General features: G+C 36.5%; 1 protein-coding gene across 2 annotated transcripts in view; it reads left to right on the forward strand.

Moving 5' to 3' along the window:
- The first annotated feature begins 17,759 nt into the window (after nucleotides 1-17,759).
- Nucleotides 17,760-20,586, forward strand: part of LOC149786617 (galactoside alpha-(1,2)-fucosyltransferase 1-like) — a 36,163-nt gene continuing 33,336 nt past the window's right edge. For both annotated transcript variants that reach the window (XM_089977128.1, XM_089977129.1), the window contains exon 1: nucleotides 17,760-18,013. The gene's annotated coding sequence lies outside the window, so the exon portion shown is untranslated. The remainder of the gene's footprint in view (nucleotides 18,014-20,586) is intronic.

The raw sequence follows: 20,586 nt of genomic DNA on the forward strand, positions 1-20,586 counted from the left end.
TTAAAGCGTCCCGGGGTCTAATAGAAATAAATCTAAATTTCTTTGTACCGCATTGTACACACTTACCAGTAAGTGCCGATCTATTATTTCTTGTTGTAACGGTTGTCATATCATTTGTGCCAGTACGCACTCTACACTTCACACAATATAGATCCATAATTTATGTATAGAGATATGAATATAATTGATTTTTCGGCGACTAAAACAAGAGAACCAGTTAAGCATGTTGCAGCGTTACCAAACTCGATCCGGATGATTATCATCGGACCATCTGGATCCGGCAAGACGCAATTGTTACTTAATTTAATAATGAGATGGATGAAGTGGGATAAGTTGTATTTAATCGCCCCTAGCGTAGATGATCAACGATGCTACGAGGTGTTGAAAGATTTCAACGAGAATGCATCAGCGATCGCTGAAAAAAATGTTATTGAGTTTATTACAGATATCAATGATGCACCGGGTATTGATGATATTGATGGCGACGTTAACAATTTAGTCGTGTACGACGATGTTATGTTAGACAATCAAAAAAACCCAGCTAGGATATTTTCCAGAGGTAGGCATAAAAACACTGACGTGATATATGTCACTCAACGATACACTCAGATTCCAAAAGTAATCAGAGACAACTGTAATATTCTTGCTGTATTCAACGGCGTTGATACACACACGCTACGAAATATTTGGCAAACATGGTGCGGCGGTGACATGGACTTTAATGTTTTTCGAAACTTTTTTAGTCATGCTCAGTCGACCCCACATGGATTCGTAACGATAAATTTACATGACCCTCGGACACGATATCGTATCGGACTTGACCAAATATTCGGTTAAATTGTAAGATTATTGTAACTCTTAGCAGCAGAGGGGGCGATGACAACAACGCGGGACACCCGATGATTGCCACGGGAAAACACCAACGGGATGTTGTCGCGAAATATAGCGTTTTCGAGCAAAAAACACTAAGGCTCCATTTGCCAAACGGAGCCTTTATTTTTTTTTTTGTTTGAAAAGTGAGATTTCAAAGGAAGGCTCTATTTGTCGTTTTAAAACCTTAATCAAATTTTGTCGAAAAAGTTGTCCGATTCGCCCCCTCTGCTGCTTTTGCTTTCCTGGGAATAAGAAAGACTTGCAGCCATTTTTTGATCGCAATGGGCCACCAAAGATCCATGACAATCGAGATACCCAGAGCACTGTTCTAGATTCCTAGCAGAGATCAGAAAAACCGAAATGTCTTCCAAAGATGAATTTGCGTCACCCCTTCCCATATGGACGATTGTGGTTGTTTGGTTGGTTCATTGTGGATTTTTCAACGCACCTGACCTGCAGGGCTACATGGCGCCACAGAAAAGGCGATATATTGTATGATGGTTTGTATTAGAAAGGTATATTACCAACAAGCAATGTAAGTACAAAAAGACAACAATGATATTGTGAAAATATATGAAGGTTCCCGATCAACGAGGGCGATAAGTGATGCGTATAGAGGGTAATTAGATAATTAAAGAACAATCTGCGTAATTAAGAGTACAAATGCTGGGAAAATACTCAAAATTAATATTATTTCACAGAAGCTATACTTATGAATAAATGTTAACTTCTATGAATAAATTTAAAATACAACACACATCTACCGCATCAAAAAGTTGCTTCATGTGATGAACACTGCATTAACGATCGTGTTAAGTTTGGAGATAGAAACAATCTATTATAAAGTAAGTCACGGCGATAGGTTCTCTACAAGTAGGGTTTCGTCTCAGTGCTCAAAGAAACAATTTTTCAGACACAGACAAAAAAGCTCACAAGCCCGGATTGAAATTCCACAAGCCCGGACTCTAATTTCCGCATGACCAAAATTTCCCCTAATTTAATACTGTCACATAATATTGCAATGGCCACAATTCGAATAAAAACTCAATAGGGTTCAAGGGGGTTTGAAAGTAATGCGAGTGTCATTTGTGTTCTTAACTACACTAGGTACTGGATCGTCCTGGTGTTCAAACGTCTCAGCTGGATTCTCTGAGTGAATCGTGGTCACAACGGAGTGGACATATGTCAATGTCTTGTTTGTAGTATCTGCAAAGAATTAATAACCCCTCTTTTCTTTTGTTTTTTTTTTATCTGGCTCGCTTCACAAAGTACAATTAGGAAATCAGCTTAAACGATGAATCACACTTGAACACTATTGCAACAGCTGAAATGATTTTGCTTTGCATTCTATATGCGCAGTATAATCCTACTTGAAGAAAACATTACCGTTGTTCACAACAACCTTTTCACATATATAATTCATATGGCTTAAACATTTTCATTCAAATCGATGAAATGAAATAACTTTCGTTCTCTTACATGCACCTGACATATCTTTGTTTTACCTTTAATGGGCTTTTCCACTTCCATTCCTTACCTATGCATATTAGCACAATGGGTACACCCACTAGAGTATTTACAAACATCTCACTAGCTATTGTTTGCCAGTTAAAAACTATGTGAAATGGTTTATACCTGACCTATTTGTCTTTAATTGCCGCTATTTAAACTGCACACGGATAGTTTTACATCAGCTCCAACCATAACTGTTTACTGTTTATACATGATACATGTAACGGGCATATACTGAAAGTGGTTTTTGTATCTTTCTTTCTAGTTTTGAAGATTACTCAAAATTGCTTTTCTTAAACACAATCGTATCAGCAGCTTTGGGAGTACAAAATCGTGTTTTTGGCATGACAGTCGTTCTTCAATTTGATTAAAATCAGATTTCTACCTCGCGAAGGACAGTGATGATCTGAATTAGACTGCACCATATTACGGCATGTATGTCAACATACATTTCATCTTCGCGATCAAAGCTTTCTCAGGCAAATTAGATTTTTGTTGACAAGCCCGACAGGCACCTCTCTTAGCATACAGGACGGGCTCGATCTAAAATTAGAGAGGTCCCGGGCGTCGAGCTATTAGATTTTTCGATAGGTAGGAGTGGGTTATCTAAGTTTGACCAGTTCTATTTCTTGCAATGACTACCTCGTCTATTCGCCTATGGTTGGTTTGATAGCATGGAGCTTGTTATTAATAACGTCATTCCATCATATATGCCACTTACTAAATAAGGATTTTTTTTTACACCGGGTATAAAATCAGTATATGTACGTTTAAAATCAGATCGTTGCAGTAATATGTTTATTTTCACAGCAGGGCCTGGTCTTCATTATCTTTAATATCGACGTGACTCGGTAACCAGCAAATTACATATTGTGTTAGATACAAAGATGAGCATGCTTGACGAGAATATGAGTCGTCAATGGGTTTTCCAGCTTCTTATTCTAAAAGAAATAATGAGGGCCAATCCCAAAAAATTATAGCGTTTAAATTAAAATTGGTTAAGAGATATTTCTGCTCAAGGTATATTGACATTGCAATGATTTAGACTGCTAATATCAATGAACATCTGGCTAGAGAATGTTTGTATTGTGATGTCCATTCAACAATCCTGCAGCAGCATTTTCGTCATCAGTTTTATAGTATATTCTACAGATAATGTTTCTCTACGATATGATAGTGTCTCATTTGCTTCATCCAAAGGTGCTTCACATGTCAATGACACGATCGCTCCCAAAGCGAATTTTCCTTGAAGATGAATAAGGTCATGCAACTTTAAATGACTTTCTGTCTGAACTATAAACAACACAACCATAGTCAAGTCTGGCATTAATAAAGGTTATATTAGGACCATATTCAGTGGGCGCTACTACGTTGAGTAAATTAATGGCTCTCAAGCATTTAGCTTTCTTTTTCACAATGTTGATATGTTTTCGGTGGAAGAAAAGACCTTACACGTTTGTTTCCTCAATAACTGGAACTTGAAAGAAAGTTCAATATTAAATCGGCGGAATGCCTTCTAGACCCATATCGTGCTGGCCGTTCATTATGCCGCACTTACATGTTGTAACAAAGGCCTTTTCCAAATCGAAGAGAACATCTATTACATGTTCTTTTTTTATTAAAACGTGCCAATGAATGTTTCAACCCTAACCAGATGGCCACTGATACTACGGTCATCTGGGAATCTACTTTGGAAAAATTATATTCAGTTGTTAGTATCCAAATATCAGTGAAGCCTTGTATTGATCACTCGTTTCATCATTTTGGACACTGCTGGTCATGGCAATAAGACGAAAGTTTATAGGATCTGTACTATCTAAAACTAGCTGGAGAACAGGGTTTTCCGTCACCTCTTTCCAACTTTTGTTGTATTGTCAGCGATTCATAAATCATTTAAAATTTTCATAAGAGCTATTAATGTTGGTTTTCGTAGGTGTTTATAAAAACTGGTTATGCATTTTGTATAGAGCTTCGGATGTATCATGGGTCTTTTGCAAAATTTCCTTAAGTTCAAAAATTTTAAAAGTAAGGTTATTACTTTCTGAATTATTTGATGTGAAATTTGTGTGCATCTTTTCTTCTTGGTATTTCAATCAGTCGTGTCAGAAAATTAAATCTTCTACCTCTTCGCCACAGTTATGTGTGTTTTTCGATCCCCATACAATGTTATGGGTCGTGCAACACCCGAATATTTAACAACTGGGTAGATACCAATTGAACGAGTGTGTCTATTTCATTTGGTAGCATGTTGTTGTTTGGTGGTATATACATGGAACAAAATGTAATCATTGAATGGTGAAGCTTACGTCAAGGGCTTGTAAGTTTGTATATAAAGCAAGTTACTCCTAAGGACCCGCCACATAGTTTAGATTAACTGCTTAGAAAGAAGTAATTAATAATGTAGTGTTTTCAGAATATTTGCAGCACTCACATAACGGCAGAATCGTGTTCACTTAAAAGCAGAAGTATATCATCGTAGCAGGTTTAGGGTCCTGGGCAATTCCATTTTGCGATGGTGTTCTTTCATGATGAATTAAAAGTAGAGATGTTGTGTTAATTACGTTCGACCGTTCGCGAAGGAAATCTTGTATGTGCTTATCTATCATGAGGAAATACGTGGTTACATCCTTTGGGGTGGGTAGGTGGGTTGGGTAGGGACATATTTCAGTTACCTGAAACAATTGTAATTTTATACATTTTTCATTAAATATATATAAAATTTAAAACAACGTATGTCGAGAACGACTCAATCTCCATCGCATCACCCTTGAACCTTATGTCTTTAGACTAATTACTTTTATTTTTAATAATTTAATAATTATTTATGTGTCTACTTTTTTAATTGCTAAGTTTATCTAAATACAAGTACTGTGAAGCAAGTTCTTCGAAGAGGCTGGAAACTCTTAAATTATGACCGAAACAACTTAGATTTCTGATTATGAATTAAGGTGTTGGGTGTTTGTAAACATATTTGGGGGATATGATTTAGATTTTTTAATAAAAAGGATTTGTTTGGGGGAAGTCTTTTAAAATTAGGTGGATAGATGAGTGAGCAGCCTGATTGCCTTATTCAGTTATTAATTTTTAATTTATTGCATTCGTACCGATTGTAGGATGTGTATATATAGAGAGTATAAGAATGACATATATGGCCTATGCATTTGTGGATGATAGGATGGTGGATACGGTATTTTTATACAAAATATTGGCAGACAGGAAAATGGATCTGTTTCCTCAAAAATGTGCTGGACAGTTCGTGATCCATTAGGGATGTGTTTGTCGGTTGATTGGTTACAAAAGTGGAAAAAAAAACAAGGACGGGTGGCCTATGATGTTTCTTTTAAAAATGAATTATGTGTTATATACTACTGCTTGTTTGAGGTTTTTAAAGACTAAGACATTCACGACAGTTTATTCATTTAATTCACTTATCGTGGAATGAAGAGTAGCTCAAATGGTGTGAACATCGCAAAACTTATTTTCTCTCTATTTGATATCGAGTTTGGACTTTTTCTTCCACATTCCATGGTCTCGAAATGATGACGATGATGATGACGAAGTAATGATGACGAATACTTTGAATAATTTGTTTATTTTCTTTTTCCCGTATTTCTATGCTGAGTTTTTAATGAAATGTTCTTACAAATTTGAAAACACAAAGTCAATATCGCCAAACCGAAGCCTCTAACCGACCGAGGTCTTTTTTATTGGGTTATTTTATCTCTGACACTTGTATTTTTGTGCCCTCGTTTACGTACCCAGACACTCACTTCCGGTCGTCAACCTCTCTGCTGCTGTGTCTCTCAACCCAATTTCTTTTATCGAGACATACACCATATCACCACCGAGGATCATGCAAATTTATCGTGATAGATCCATGAGGAATTGTTTGAGCAAGAGAGAAGAAATTTCTGAATTTAATCATATCCATGTCCCCTCAACACCCAATCTGATGAATATTTCATAGAGTATGTGTATCGAATCCATTAAACACAACTAAGAGATTGCAGTTATCTGTGAATACTTTAAGTATTTGTGTATATTGCTGAGTGGATTAACAACAATGACGACGAGGAATAAGAAGCGTGCACTTACAGGCAAGTGCATAAAATGTGGTACAAAAATTACACATTTATTTCTAACAAAACAGGTGGAGATATCGCTGCTTCACTGGAAAAATTACCAGGTACTCCATAGGCCAAGTATCATGGCGAAAAGCATCTTCCTGGATACAATTGATGTGGTCCTAAAACCCGAATTGATATCCGATAAGGTGATCAAAATCAACCAAGACCTGGAGAGTATCTAATAAATGTGATTTATAAAGCATGCCACGTACTTGATGTGTCGTATAAAAATCCAGATTTGCAGCGAAATAGTGCTGATGTGATTTTGATTATTTCGTTAAATTCCATAAACTAAATTTTTCAGAGAATTGCTTGCTAATTTGTTTGGTAAGATCTGCGATTAAAGGTAAACTAGTGCTATGGGCTGGTAAGTAGTCGGCCAATTTTTATGATGATAGTATAGCCGATGAGGATATTGGAAGGGTAGAGCAGCGATTAGTATACTTGCTGATGCAGCGGGTGTCGTACGTTCTGTTGCTGAAAATTGGTTAGCACGCCAAGCAATATGGCAAATTTAACTACCACCACCTAACATTATTCAGTACACACATTTTGATGTCAGCAATTCCAATCAAGGTCATCAAGCAGATATTTTGTTTTTACCACACGATATCATTAAAACTGGTAGATGTCAATCGCGCACATACATGATATATGACGACCTCCGCCGTGTGAATCATTGTTGTATCTGAGGATGTTTGCCGGTGGGGCTATTTTTCGCCACGCGCCAACGACCTGTGGATAGTATTTAGCGATGCAATCAGAGATAGCTGGTAGCGGCGTCAACGACGAAATCGTCAAGGAAAAATTTAAGTCGGGTATAACAAATCTGCTTCATAATAATTCTTCGGGTATTCTATAATGTCTAAGAAATAATTGCTTAAGTGTTGTTCTTCTTTCAGGATCAACGAATTCATCACCGTCAACAATCACTGTTTCGACGATAACCTGATTAACAAAATCGATGTCTCAACTAACTTGGTTTAGATGTTGTATTCTTTCAATGACCTGTTGACCCGTATCTTCATTGTAATGTTGTGTTATACTGACATTTGTATTTTAATACATCACATTTACCCGAGACTATTCAGGTCTAATAGCGTTGAAAAATGACTTAATACATTTTTCATCGATGAACGTTTTTTTTTATCTTTGTCAATATTATATTTCTGCTTCTTATCATCTTAGGAGGCCTTTCATCATCAGACGCAGTAAACTAAAGCCTTTCGTCGTTTTCCATGGATATGTTTTTCGATATTCTGGAAGTTTTAAAAATATTCGTTTGACCGTGAAGAAGTCAACACTCTGAGATCCTGGTGGTCGTTGATAAACAGGTGCCATCCCTGGCCATCCTAACACAGTTCGGATCGACGATTGATATATATCGACGACATAATCTAGTGAGTTTGTTTCTATCACGGCTGATAACGTTGGTTCGTGAACAGTGATAGCTATTATGGTTTTTTTTTTTATTCTGCATTGTAATTTATCTTTGATCTGTTCGATTTGACAACTGCCAGTAGGTATACTCAGAACTTTTCAGTCTGGGGTTTCATCAGGTTTATTTTTATATGCAAATACCAGTGAACTATGTATTTGCAACCCACCGAATGGTTTTGATCTAATATTTGGTGAGCTATGATATACTCGCAATTGTGCTAGTGCTATTTCCTTCGCTGAAATCGCAGTTGGAAAGCTAACGCCGAACTCAGGATTGGTTGAGCTTGTATATATCATCGTGGTTTTCAACGGAGTTTTATTAGCGTCGATATGTTGTAGTAATTCTTGCGATGACGTTGTCATTATTGACGATATTATTGTTATTTGTTAAACCCTGATTTTATATCATGATTTGTTGAATCGGGGGTCTAAATATGTTTTTCGTAGATTCTGACACAGTCATTGCCTCGTGCTAAATCTTAATCATTTCTGTAAACTATTGATCTAATATTATTCCATCGTTGACACCTGATGATATCAACGAAGATAATTTTGCGTATGCGCATGTTGCTGTGTGCAACTTTATTGTATACTCGTGTAATTTATCAACCGCGCACGCGGATATTTTTTGGGGGATGGTATAAGGAATATCGGCCATTCCGGTTGCACCTGAAACACAAATTCCTATCACTGGTGCTATCACGTATGACGCTGACAGTGTGCCGATGACAGTTACTGTTCCAGCGATGTCCGCAGGTGCAGAGTTTACAATTATATCAGAAACAACGACACGCATGCGGTATTTTTTTGTTTTGCTGTGTACGCGTCGATGACATGTTTCAGTTGGGCATGTCACGAACACACTTCCTCGTATCTGAAATGTTTAACATCCATTGAGGAGTTCATTATATTTTAAGTAGGTGGTAGATTAGTGATTAATTCAAGACACAAATAGTACAACGAACCTAAGTCTTTTTCTTCGGGTTCCACCACAAATGTTTCATCATCGTTTTGCTCTAAGATCACTAATATAGATCTAGAAGAATCAGTAGATAACGCCCTGAAATTGTGGTTGATATCGTAAATTTTGTAACGCCGTGTACTGAGAATCTGTATATGCCGGTAACCTCAGCGCGATGTTTAATGAATTTATCGAATGGTGTCAATATTGCTGATCCATAAGCTACTGTATATGTTACACCATAGGTAAGATTTTTAATGCCATAGAGATTAATGTCGATGAATGCTGGGTTTCCAAAAGATTCATGAATGTTTATATTTGTGTTTTTACGAAAATTTGTAAACGCGGTTACATGATTTGAATATTCAGATCTAAACCTGGTCAGCCATCACTGATTGTCATTAACGAGTTCATCATCGGAATGTTGCTATCATCGACTTATTTCTTCATTGCAGCGTCGTCGTTTGATTCTGTTTCTCCAAGACCAGTAATTGGATAATCAGCCATATTGAGATTACCAGTCATTGTATCACCGGCGGATAGTAAACGATCATCAATCTCAGTTCTGATAGCGATGTTGTTGCTGTCTACGCATCTTTTTGTTACCACACCACCGTCTGATTTGGTTCTCTCACATTAATAATTGTATTTTTACTAATGTTGAGATAATATATCTAATTCTTCTGACGAGTAGAGTAATCTCTCCCTATATTGTTAAAATCGATTCCTCCGAGTTTTTAATTTTACCGTTTTTAGTAAACACCACTAAGATTTCTTCAGTCGCACCTGGAACCGGCAGTATAATATCCGTCCACGGGATATTACTCGTCTTTAATCATCCTTGTTTATACTGATAAACAACGACTTCATTTTGGTCCACATTTGAGAGACTCAAACGATCAGCTAGTTCATGCTTGACATGGTCGAGGGTTGCATATTTGGATACGTTACCTTGAGGTTTACCCTGAGTAAAACTCCGAGCAGATCTTCCGTAAATATCGACCATTGAATAATCGCTAAGACTCGTTTGAAACGTTGGACGGCGTTGTATACTCGTTCTCGCCTTAATGACGTGGTGTCAGTGACCTTGACATATCATCGAGTGCAGCATTTACTTTACTACCACATATTGGTGGATCGGCTATTGTCTGTGTTGGAAATGTTGAATATCAGATCGGAGTGTATTGGAATCCGCCGACATATTTTAAAAATTCTTTTCGTGGCGCCAACCCATACGAATCGAAATAAACGACTCCACGTGGATCAATCACGTATGCAACGCATTGAGTATCTTTTCCTCAACTGCCATTGAGATTAATCATGCATAAAATCACCACCGAAGGTTGTGATGTTTAATGTTTTAGCAGCATCAAGTAAATCAAACTTGGACATCGGAAGAATCAACAAAGTGTCCCGGGGAGTCTTAGACATTTCCCCGTGGATTGACCTTACCATAATTGAGGGTTTGCTGGCAGTCTTAGACCTTTCATTTTTTGGACCTGTTTAGTCCGTGACCTGTTACTTTCTTTATTGCAGTTCCAACGCTGGTATAGCTACAAAAAATTGGAAATATACCTTCAGTATTGACTTCGCCTTTAATGACACCAGCAAAAAGATTTAGTCGTACGCCGGTCTGTGATTGTTTGGCGTCACTGAAGTGCCTGAGTTGACGTTCATTCAGTGATAGTTTATTTGGACCTTCTGTGATCTGATCCTATTTCAGTATTATTTTGTTCCGCATGTTTTTGCTGATTGCGATTGAAGCTTTTTAATCTGACCAGGAGTCAGAGTAACACTAACATGGTGATATGACATTATAGTGTCATGAGCGATTTAAATACATGTTTTCTACTCGGGCATCAAAGACTCTCATTCGTCCACCAATACCTTCGAGTAGCATTGTTTTGTCTGAGAGCATGACAGCGATTGCTCTATAATCAGTAACACCGACTGGTAGTGCACCTTTACTCGTGCTCGAAAATGTATGTCAACGACTGACTGTCTAAAGAAATCTAGATGTCCAAAGATAAGTAGCAGATCGGATACAATGCCGAGACATCCCACCGAGATAGTTTTCAAACCAGAATATATATTCTGATCACGCCCCATGAATGTCATCAACGATGATAGCCACGTGCTACATGATTATTTTCAGACGGTTCTTGATGTCCATTTATCCTTAAAAGAAACCTCAGTAATACCTAGCGTGTCAAATACGATATGATTTCGTATTTGAGAATCCCGTCGTCGAATATCTTGAAAAGTTATAAACACATGTCATAGTGCTGAAACTCCCTGTTTTGATGCGATATGCCATGCAAATGTGTCAACAGTTGTATTTGTGATCGAATATGAAGTCATTGTCAACCATTATATCGTTGATTTGCCGCCACTGTCAATGAAATATACACAACCGTTGTTCTTTAGCGAGTGATGGTGACATTACTGGCGTCCATAAAAAAGATTTGTCAGTGTCGTATTTCCATGAAGTGTCGCGTTGCAGCTGGATCAACTCCTTCAGCGTGCCAGATAGAATCGTCGCCCGTGGATTTTCGAACGAGAACAACTGTATGCCGGCTCGTCTTCTGCCAATCAGAATTTATAGTCGTTCAACGTCGGAGAGAACATTATTGGGACAACGTTTATCGGGTAACGAATGTTTTTCTTTTTTCGTTCGCACTGCCAGTGGCAAGACCTATTCCGGATTATTTTGCCTGGTTGTTGCAACACTGGCTGTGGTTGTTGTAACCGTGCAAAATAACTATCTATTTGATTGATAACTGCAAAATATTTCGTATTACTATTTATGGCCTGATCAACGTCGTCGTGTATACGAAATATCCATTTTTATTTTATGCTAAGCAGTGAATTACTTGATTTTCTAATTAAAATAATATTGATATTTCACTGTAGTGAAAAAATACTATTTTTTCACTACAGGAACTACTTTTTGGGGTCAGAACATGCTTAGCTCCCTTTGATTTTATGTCAATGAACTGCTTTCCTTATTTACATGGCATTGTCATCTCTGTGGCGTCTGCAACTAAAATTAAAATGGAAAATCTGAGTACTGATGAAAATTGCAGTAGAACTATTACTGTCAGATGTGACAAGTGATGATGAAAGTCTTCAAGAAATAGATTTTCAAATGATACAGCCAAAAGAATTCTTTCAATGTGACAGATTTAAGAAATTGACTTCTGAAGATGTGGATGTTTTCTTGGAAGAATAGGAAAATATCAACACCAAGAAAAACTGAAGGTGACTTGACATTGTTCGTGGCTTTTCTTCAGAGTGAAGGGGAACAACGATTCCCAGAGTTTATTCCACCATCAGATTTAAACCAACACAATTATCATTTCATCTTATCTGTCAGGAAAAAAGGAGTTGATGAATTTTAGCCATCATCACTTAGAGGTTTAACATCATCAATTGATCTACGCACAAAGTCGTATGGTGTTTCCATAATAAATGACATTTAATTTGAGAGGAGTAGATCTGTTCTACAAATGAAGCTGAAGGATCTAAAAAAGTTGGGAAAAGGCAACAAGCCGTGGGCATCAGACCCAATTTCTCACCAGGACCTACAGAAGATGTATGAGGCTAAGACTCTGGGTGCTGACAATACGACTGCTCTTTTACATTCAATTTGGCTCATCTGTACCATGCACTTTGATATGGGGACAGAAAAGGAAACACACAACCTGCAGTGGGGTGACATTTCCCTGCAAATAGATGACAGCAACCAGGAGTATATTGTGTATAATACTGAAAGACAGATAGAAACAAGAACCGGAGTGAATAATGTTAAAATAATTAAAAGATAGAATTAACATGAATAAGTGCGTGATGTAATTAAAAGATAGAATTAACATGAATAAGTGCGTGATGTAAAAAGAATGAATGCACACATTTCTGGAATTTTGCTTAGTGTATAAAGTAAGCCAGTTTGAAAAGTTTTACCTGCTAGAAGACACAAATAACCTTTAATTTTCTTCCGTCACTCTGATGAAACAAGAATTGCCAAAACTCAATGCCAGTGCTGCAGATTAAGCACTTTGCTGGTTATTGAGTTCGTGATATACTTGAAATCAAATAGCAAAGTACCCCAAAAAACTCAAGTTAGCAAGCCTAGGTTTCAGTTCATTATCTTTGTAAAAGCTAAACGAGTTGAATAGATCTGAAAAGAAAATAATGCATCGTCCTTGAATCAATCAAGTTTATAATTTGTCATTAAGACAATTGATTGTACATGTGTACAGCTGAATAAAATCTAATGAAGTCATTCACTCTATTATTTCAGACTAGCAAAACCAAGAGCATATGCCATACATGACATCGATCAGAAAGACCCTGTAGGTGTTTACAAACTTTATAGAAACAAGCGTCCTGCAGATATGAATGGCCCTGAGAGTCCCTTGTTTCTCTCAATAAATTTGGCAAACCCCAAACCTGGACAGTGCTGGTACAAAAAGACACCAATGGGAATCAACACGTTATATGGAATCATGAAGAAAATGATGATTGATACAGGTCTCTCTCCTACTGACAAAGTGTATAATTCCTTACAGGTAAATTCTAAATACTTATTTATCACATGCAAATGTCATCACATTTAAGTAGATGCGATCTCACTGAAGTAAAGTAATCCTGTTCAGTTCAAAATATTACAGATAACCTTTGCTAATCTGAAATTCTCATCTGCACCTTAGCATAATATGAAGACAGTTGTAACAAGTTAAAAAATACAGTAATAATGCAATTTTCCTCTACCATTGCAAGTACTTTGGTGAAAGTGTGTAAGTAAGTAAAGAAAAATGAAAAACTACTGTAAGCTATGAAAACCTGCATGTACATACCACTTACATACATGTAATTATACTGTTTACAATTTACACTTTCTATTTATAGTGTTCGGAAACACTTCATCCAGAAGCTCAATGATGAATGAATTCCAGCGAATCAAACAGTTCAAATATCAGGATACAAAAACATCAACTCATTAAATAACTACAGTAACTTAAACAACGACCAAAGTAGAAATATTTCAAACATTTTATCTAACCAACCTGCATATGTCCTCCAGCCTGCCATACGTGAAACAGCCCCACCAATGTCACCAGCAACCGTCAGCTCCTCTACAAAAGAATGTTAATCAATTCCTGGATATGAACTCCTTGGTATTCTTACAAATGCAATTATTCACGGCGACGTCCATATACACCTTCAGCAAAGAATCGAAACTCAGTCCCTTTCACAGACTACACATTACGCCATTGGTAAAAATGCCAAGAGCAGCGGAAGTATGTCTTCACAGCCGAGGAAATGGAAACGTATTATTTCCAGTGGCACCAACAGTGAATAAAATACACTTGAAATGTCCACTAGATCCTGTATATATGTTTTAAAGTTTCTCACATGATCCTGAATTATTGTTATTTTAGCCAAATTCAGCTTCATTAACTCAAAGCTATCACCGATTCGAATGTTAAAATATGGCGTCTCGTCAGTTTCACTTTGGTTTAACTATTTTAATATTTTCTTGCGCCCTAATAAAAAACCAATTATACATTGATGAATTACTTGTGGTTGTTTTCTTATTAATAATCACTGTCTGTTATCCTTGAAAAAAGTAGTTTGTTATTCTGAAAATATCAGTTAATTTTTATCAATCTGATGTGGAACTAAGTTTGTGCCCAGGTACACATAGCAGAGCAGAACATGTACGGTAAACAGCTGACATTATCGTAAGAAATCTGCTAATTCACTGTGTCACAAACTTTAGGTAGCCAACGTATGTGAGCATAAAATAAAAAGAATATTTGCTTGAAACGAGTGAATAACGGATACATTTCATCTCGTGTGTGAAAAACTCTAGCATTTTCAATCGTGGCTTCGCCACTGGTGAATATACTGAGTTTGTCATCCACTCGATGAAATATATCCGTTATTCATTCGTTTCAAGCAAATATCCTCTATATATCATTTTGCACGACCTACAACATCATTGATGTACTCCGATTTAATTTGTTTTCTCTATTATTAAACGTTTGCCCGGCAAATGCAGATAATATTTCCACGCTGTCAATTTTGTTATGAAGGCAATAATATTCTGGGTAAATTTATCATTCACTTCAGGTCTATATCTTGCTTGTTCTGATTCTGGATCTGATCCGATTCTGGTATACGATCCTTTATATCACCTATATCAGTACGAGATCAACATCGTCGAGTATTTCTCGCATTGGTTGAGCATCAGCTATTTCTTCGTGTAGTTCTCTTAAAATCATTTTGCTTTTGTTTAGTTCTTTCTGCTATTTCTTCAGTGGATTTAGCGGGTTGCTCCAACGTGGGAAGAAGACCCACAGTGGCCTTTGTAACCGGTTTAAATAACTGTTCAGCACCTTCCAAAATCAAATTCCACCTGAGACTCCTTGATGCTCTTGTTATTTTTTTTTGAAATAATCATGGACTGGAATATATTTTTTAATTGTCTCTAGTCGTTGTCGAGCTAGATTAGCTGTGTGAGATTCCATCGTTAGCTATGCGAGATTGTATAATAGGTTGTTTCTGTCTTTAAGGCCGTAAGGCTGATCATAAGTCGGACAAAACGCAAATACACAGTGGTTCATTGCTACGGCATCAACAAAACGAGGAGTCAACAAGTTGAACGCGGTAAAGACCAACTTGTTATGAGCTTACATATTTTCACAATCTTACATTGATACTATTTTGGACTCGATTACTAAAGCTAAGAATTTTCCTGGATTCGTTATTTTTACATAAATAAGTTTTCAAAACACCGTAAGATATAATACATTTGGTATCCTATTCAAGATTGTCCTAATGGGTCACTATTAAGGGTATCAAGCTGATTTGGCAGATTTTAGCCTGATATTACAATTTACTATATTTTATTTGAAAGTTGACCGTTATAATTTGTTTGTTGTGACACACATGGCGGGAATTCAGCGATATAACCAATATATTATGTTGTTTTAATTGTTACCAATATATTATGTTGTTTTAATTGGTATGGGTGTTAATGCTTTTCGTCGCTATCATTTACATTACAGACTTTCCCACTTTGCTTACAGAGTATTTTAGAAATCGTGTAATCAAGCCACGAGCATAATTCTCAGACTGTCATATTTCAAGATGGGTCTGATACAAGATATGTATAGTTGTCATACAATGTACGTTTTAATATTGTTTTTGGTTTTCGAAAACTGACTATTTGAGATGATGCTGTTATTAAAAAACTATCAACATGACACAGACGTTTGGTTTTTGAGGAAAGTCGCAATACAAGCTGCCGATGATTATGCACGTACTTGAGAGCAGTATTAAGAACAAAACGTTGAGGAAAGCATAACCACTGTTTTTGTGTGTCTGGATTAAGCTTTAAGACCTGTTGGTAGTACCGATTATGCAGCTTTATAAGATCAGTATACATTTCTAGTTTCAATTCAGCACAATTAGTGGTTAAACAATGCAGAGAAGAGTCATCTTCAAAGAGACGGATGAGAGAGCTCATACCATTGGGAATATCATTTACTGTAGATTATAAACAAGATAGGCCAAAGTAAGGATCCTTATGATACACCAGCATTTCTAATCGTTTATCGTTTAAACGTACCGCTCTGGTGGCCTGGATGTCCACAGGAGTTCGCAGCTTCGAACCCCGGCCGAGTCTAAACAAAAACTTTTAAAACTGGTACTGTCAGCCGTCTCGCTAGGCGCTCAGCATTAAGAGGTAGGTTAGTGTTAGGACTGGTCTGCCTAGTGTCACAATAATGTGACTTGGTGGGACATGCTGCTACATGTCTGCGGCATGATGCCCCAGTGCTACACATCAGTATAGGCTGACATACTGCATATATCGTAGCGATATGACTAAAAAAAGTGTTAAAATCTACGTTAAAAATCCAAATCACATACATGCACAAACCCCTCGTTAATAAGTATGATGCAAAAGAACAAAGAATCAGTCGTTTGCTATAAATGAAGTTCGTTGAATTTAACTAACAGGGATCGGTGACAGACTCGTGGCTAATTCATATATATATATATATATATATATATATATATATATATATATATATATATATATATATATATAGTTTACTCTTGTACATTTGTTCAATACAGGATATTTCTAAATGTATTTCTTAAAAAGATTGTTGAGATAATGGTATATAATTGTGAATTGGTATAAATTATTTTGATTTTACCCATCTGACCCAGTGACTTTATTGACGGCTAGTTTTAATATATAATTTCGTTGTTCAGAGTTTGAAGTTTCATTTAAGGCCCCAACTCATCTTTGATTTTAATGGAAGTAAAATATTTATTTAATAAGTTAGTTTTTTTCATTTTCATCAAAAATTGCAAAACAAACATTAGTTTATGTTATTTTGATTGGCCCGATGAAATGTGAAGGATTTCATTTTTCAAAAGTGATTCTGCAAGTTTACGTAACTATTTAAGATTTTCTTTACAGACTCTGGAAGATGTACCTGAATATCATCCCTGTTCTGCTTCATGAGTGAATTACCCACGTTGGTTTGAGGTAAATTGAGTAGGTACATTAATTGGATGTTTATTTGCTGCATTTTCAAATATTTCATGCGCATCTGGAAATACCTTTTCCTCGATGTTTGCCAGTTACAACTGAACAGGCGTAAACAACTATGCCATAGCCTGACTTGACATGTAAAATGATATGAGTAACAGTATGTGTTACAAATATCTATCAAGTTTGAACAAGGGACTCAACCAATGCTGATATCCCCATTCCAAGTCCCCTCTGGAGCCTCTCTCAGCACATTTAGCCTCTCCTTGGAGAGTCATTCCGCCATTGTAATCTTCCGTGAAGAAAAGTTTATCATCTGCATGGCATCTTTAAATCACATATATAGGTCTGCTGCCAGCAAGTCATAGTGAAAATCAGTGTCTTCTATGTAACGTACTTCATTCTTGAAATGGAGATAGGAAATGATTAATCAGGGAGATTTTATGGGAAACGTAGATTGAGCATATATGTGAGGATTCATGTTCTTCTTACGGACTGAAAAAAAGGATTTTGTTCCCAGGACAGGTATGTAGCAATTCTCAAGATTCGTATTTCATATGAATGATCCGGAAGTTAAGTGACAAGCTGACACGGCTTTAAACAGTCTGCCATTGCCTTTTTAAAACGCGAAGAGGTGCAGATTCACACTCGCTTATCAGCTAGCAATGCTGTTTCTGCTCTAATTTCCAGGTGATACCGTATGTCTTAATTTAGTCACACATTTCCTCCACCTCTCTAGTTATCCTATCGTAAATGTACGAGGAATAAACCTTTACATACTTCTTTATGAGATTGCAAGGTACTGTTTAATTCCAGTACCATATTGCACATTATTAAAGCTCGTTAAATCACAGATTCTTCGGTTGCCCTAGGTTTGCAACATTAAGAGGATTTACACGAAGATCGTTTGGTATTTTATTGCGGGACCAAAGACAATTAAATCTGAGTCATTTGGATGAATAAGTACTTAGAATAAAGCACGATAACCATTTCCGTTCACTTTTATTTAAATAGACGTTCAAAATCTGGACCAGACTTTGTTTGACCACATTTTAGTTGTTTGCAGCAAAACCGTTTGACGTATTGTATTGTGCACTTGGTTTACACCTATAAAATAAATAAGAATATGGGTCCAATTTTAGCTAGATTGAAACTATTAAGCATCGACAAATCAAATTGTTTTAATTGTGGATTCGATGGCTGTAAGGTGAGTGATTCTATAATATGCTCACGCCTGTTGAAAATAGGTTTATATTGTAAAATCAACAACGTATTTCATTTAATAAGAAAAGCTGTATCAATGGTTTGTAATGTTTGAACTGCAATGTAGGTGAAACTAAAGGACGTTTGACACTTTAGAATAGAAGGATTTATTATATCGCAAACACTTTCAGAGACAAGCAAAACAGGTGTCTGAAACGTTTCGTATAAGCCATGGTAAAGATCATGTGAGAGTGATTGGTATTGAATACAAGATCTGTTGCTCTAAACAAGATAAAATATAAAATTAACAAGCAGAATTAGTATCTTTTATCAGTTTATGCTATTTAGTATTTCCAGCAAACATAGTTCTTATGTCATTTATTGTTTGTTTCGTTTTGTCTTTTCGTCTCTTTTGACTAATTAATTATCATTTTTGTGCTAAACATTATGGAATGACATTGAGGTATAATGTTTGATTACATACATGCATACACACACACACACACACACACACACACACACACACACACACACACACATAGGGGCCCCGAGTGGCCGAGTGGTTTAAAGCGCTCACCGTTCCGGATCACTGCCATCTCACCTCTGTCTGCGTGTGTTCGAGTCCAAGGCTCGGCTAGCGTGGTACGTGGGAAAGCCTGCCAGTAGCTTCTCGTGGGTCGGTGGTTCTTCCCTGGGTTTTCCAGGATTCTTCCTGCAGCAGTTATACTGGCCACCATGTATAGCCCATCTTGTGCTGAAAAATGGCGTTAAACCCTAGAACAACAGCAACAACAACACATACACACACAACCTGTAATGTCCGATATAAATATAAATAAACATACATACATACATACATACATACATACATACACCTACACCAACACACACACACACACACACACAACCTGTAATGTCCGATATAAATAGTACGACGTTCGCTTGTATTCTCTCAGCGAACTTTATATGTATTACTGCATTCATTAATTTCTTCAAAATTATTACTATTGGATTGAAACTATGATAATTTACTGATCAGCACACAAAACACACAAATATCATATCGATGAAATTTACAACTTCCTTGTTTTCTGCCTTGGGCATGTTCGTATTTATGTATCCTTAGCTAGGTCACTGATAAATATAACAACAAAATGTTACCACTATAGAATTTGTACAGGCAAGTGCATGCAACTGATATCCTTCATGGTTGGGTTTAATCTGTCTGGGCTTTTTTTATCTGCTTGTTTATAATGCCGACTATCGAAGAGCATACACTATAATCAAGCACGTGAGTTGCAAAATTTCTGAGGTAAAGTCTAATTTCCTAATTATACTACATTGTAAAAATATATAAGGCTTCAAAATGTCATTAATGGAAATTAAGAAACCTAATACCAAAGTTTAATATATCGCTAAAATATTTTTGCTGTATCAGAAAACTCAGTATTTAAATGTCACTACTGAAGTGCTTGCTATCTGGAAGTTAGATCTCATATTCGATTCGTACGACGTTGTTTCTTGACTTTGTAAAATGCATTTAAAACATCTGAAGTGGTATCATTTATACAGAAAGTATACAGTTTAAAGATGCAATGCTAGTTTTCAGAGACTTGTATTAGAAACTCAAATTACAGCATTGTGCAGACTTAAATTCTGGTCTCTTTTCATATATGTTTGTAATGTTTAAACGAATAAAAATAATTATTTGCGTGAAGGTTAAAGTTGAACGTAAATGTTAGTGCATTTTGTCACACGATAAATAAATAACAAAGTAAATATTTAAGTATTATATCCACAATGTGTGAGAGGGAGGGTTTGAAATCTTATGTTAAATATGTCCGTACGTAAACGTTGATAGTACGGATCATTCAAAACTCTGTCTAGTACTATGG

This window comes from Sinohyriopsis cumingii, chromosome 12, assembly GCF_028554795.1.
Source record: "Sinohyriopsis cumingii isolate HCF-2022 chromosome 12, ASM2855479v2, whole genome shotgun sequence".
Taxonomy (NCBI): domain Eukaryota; kingdom Metazoa; phylum Mollusca; class Bivalvia; order Unionida; family Unionidae; genus Sinohyriopsis; species Sinohyriopsis cumingii.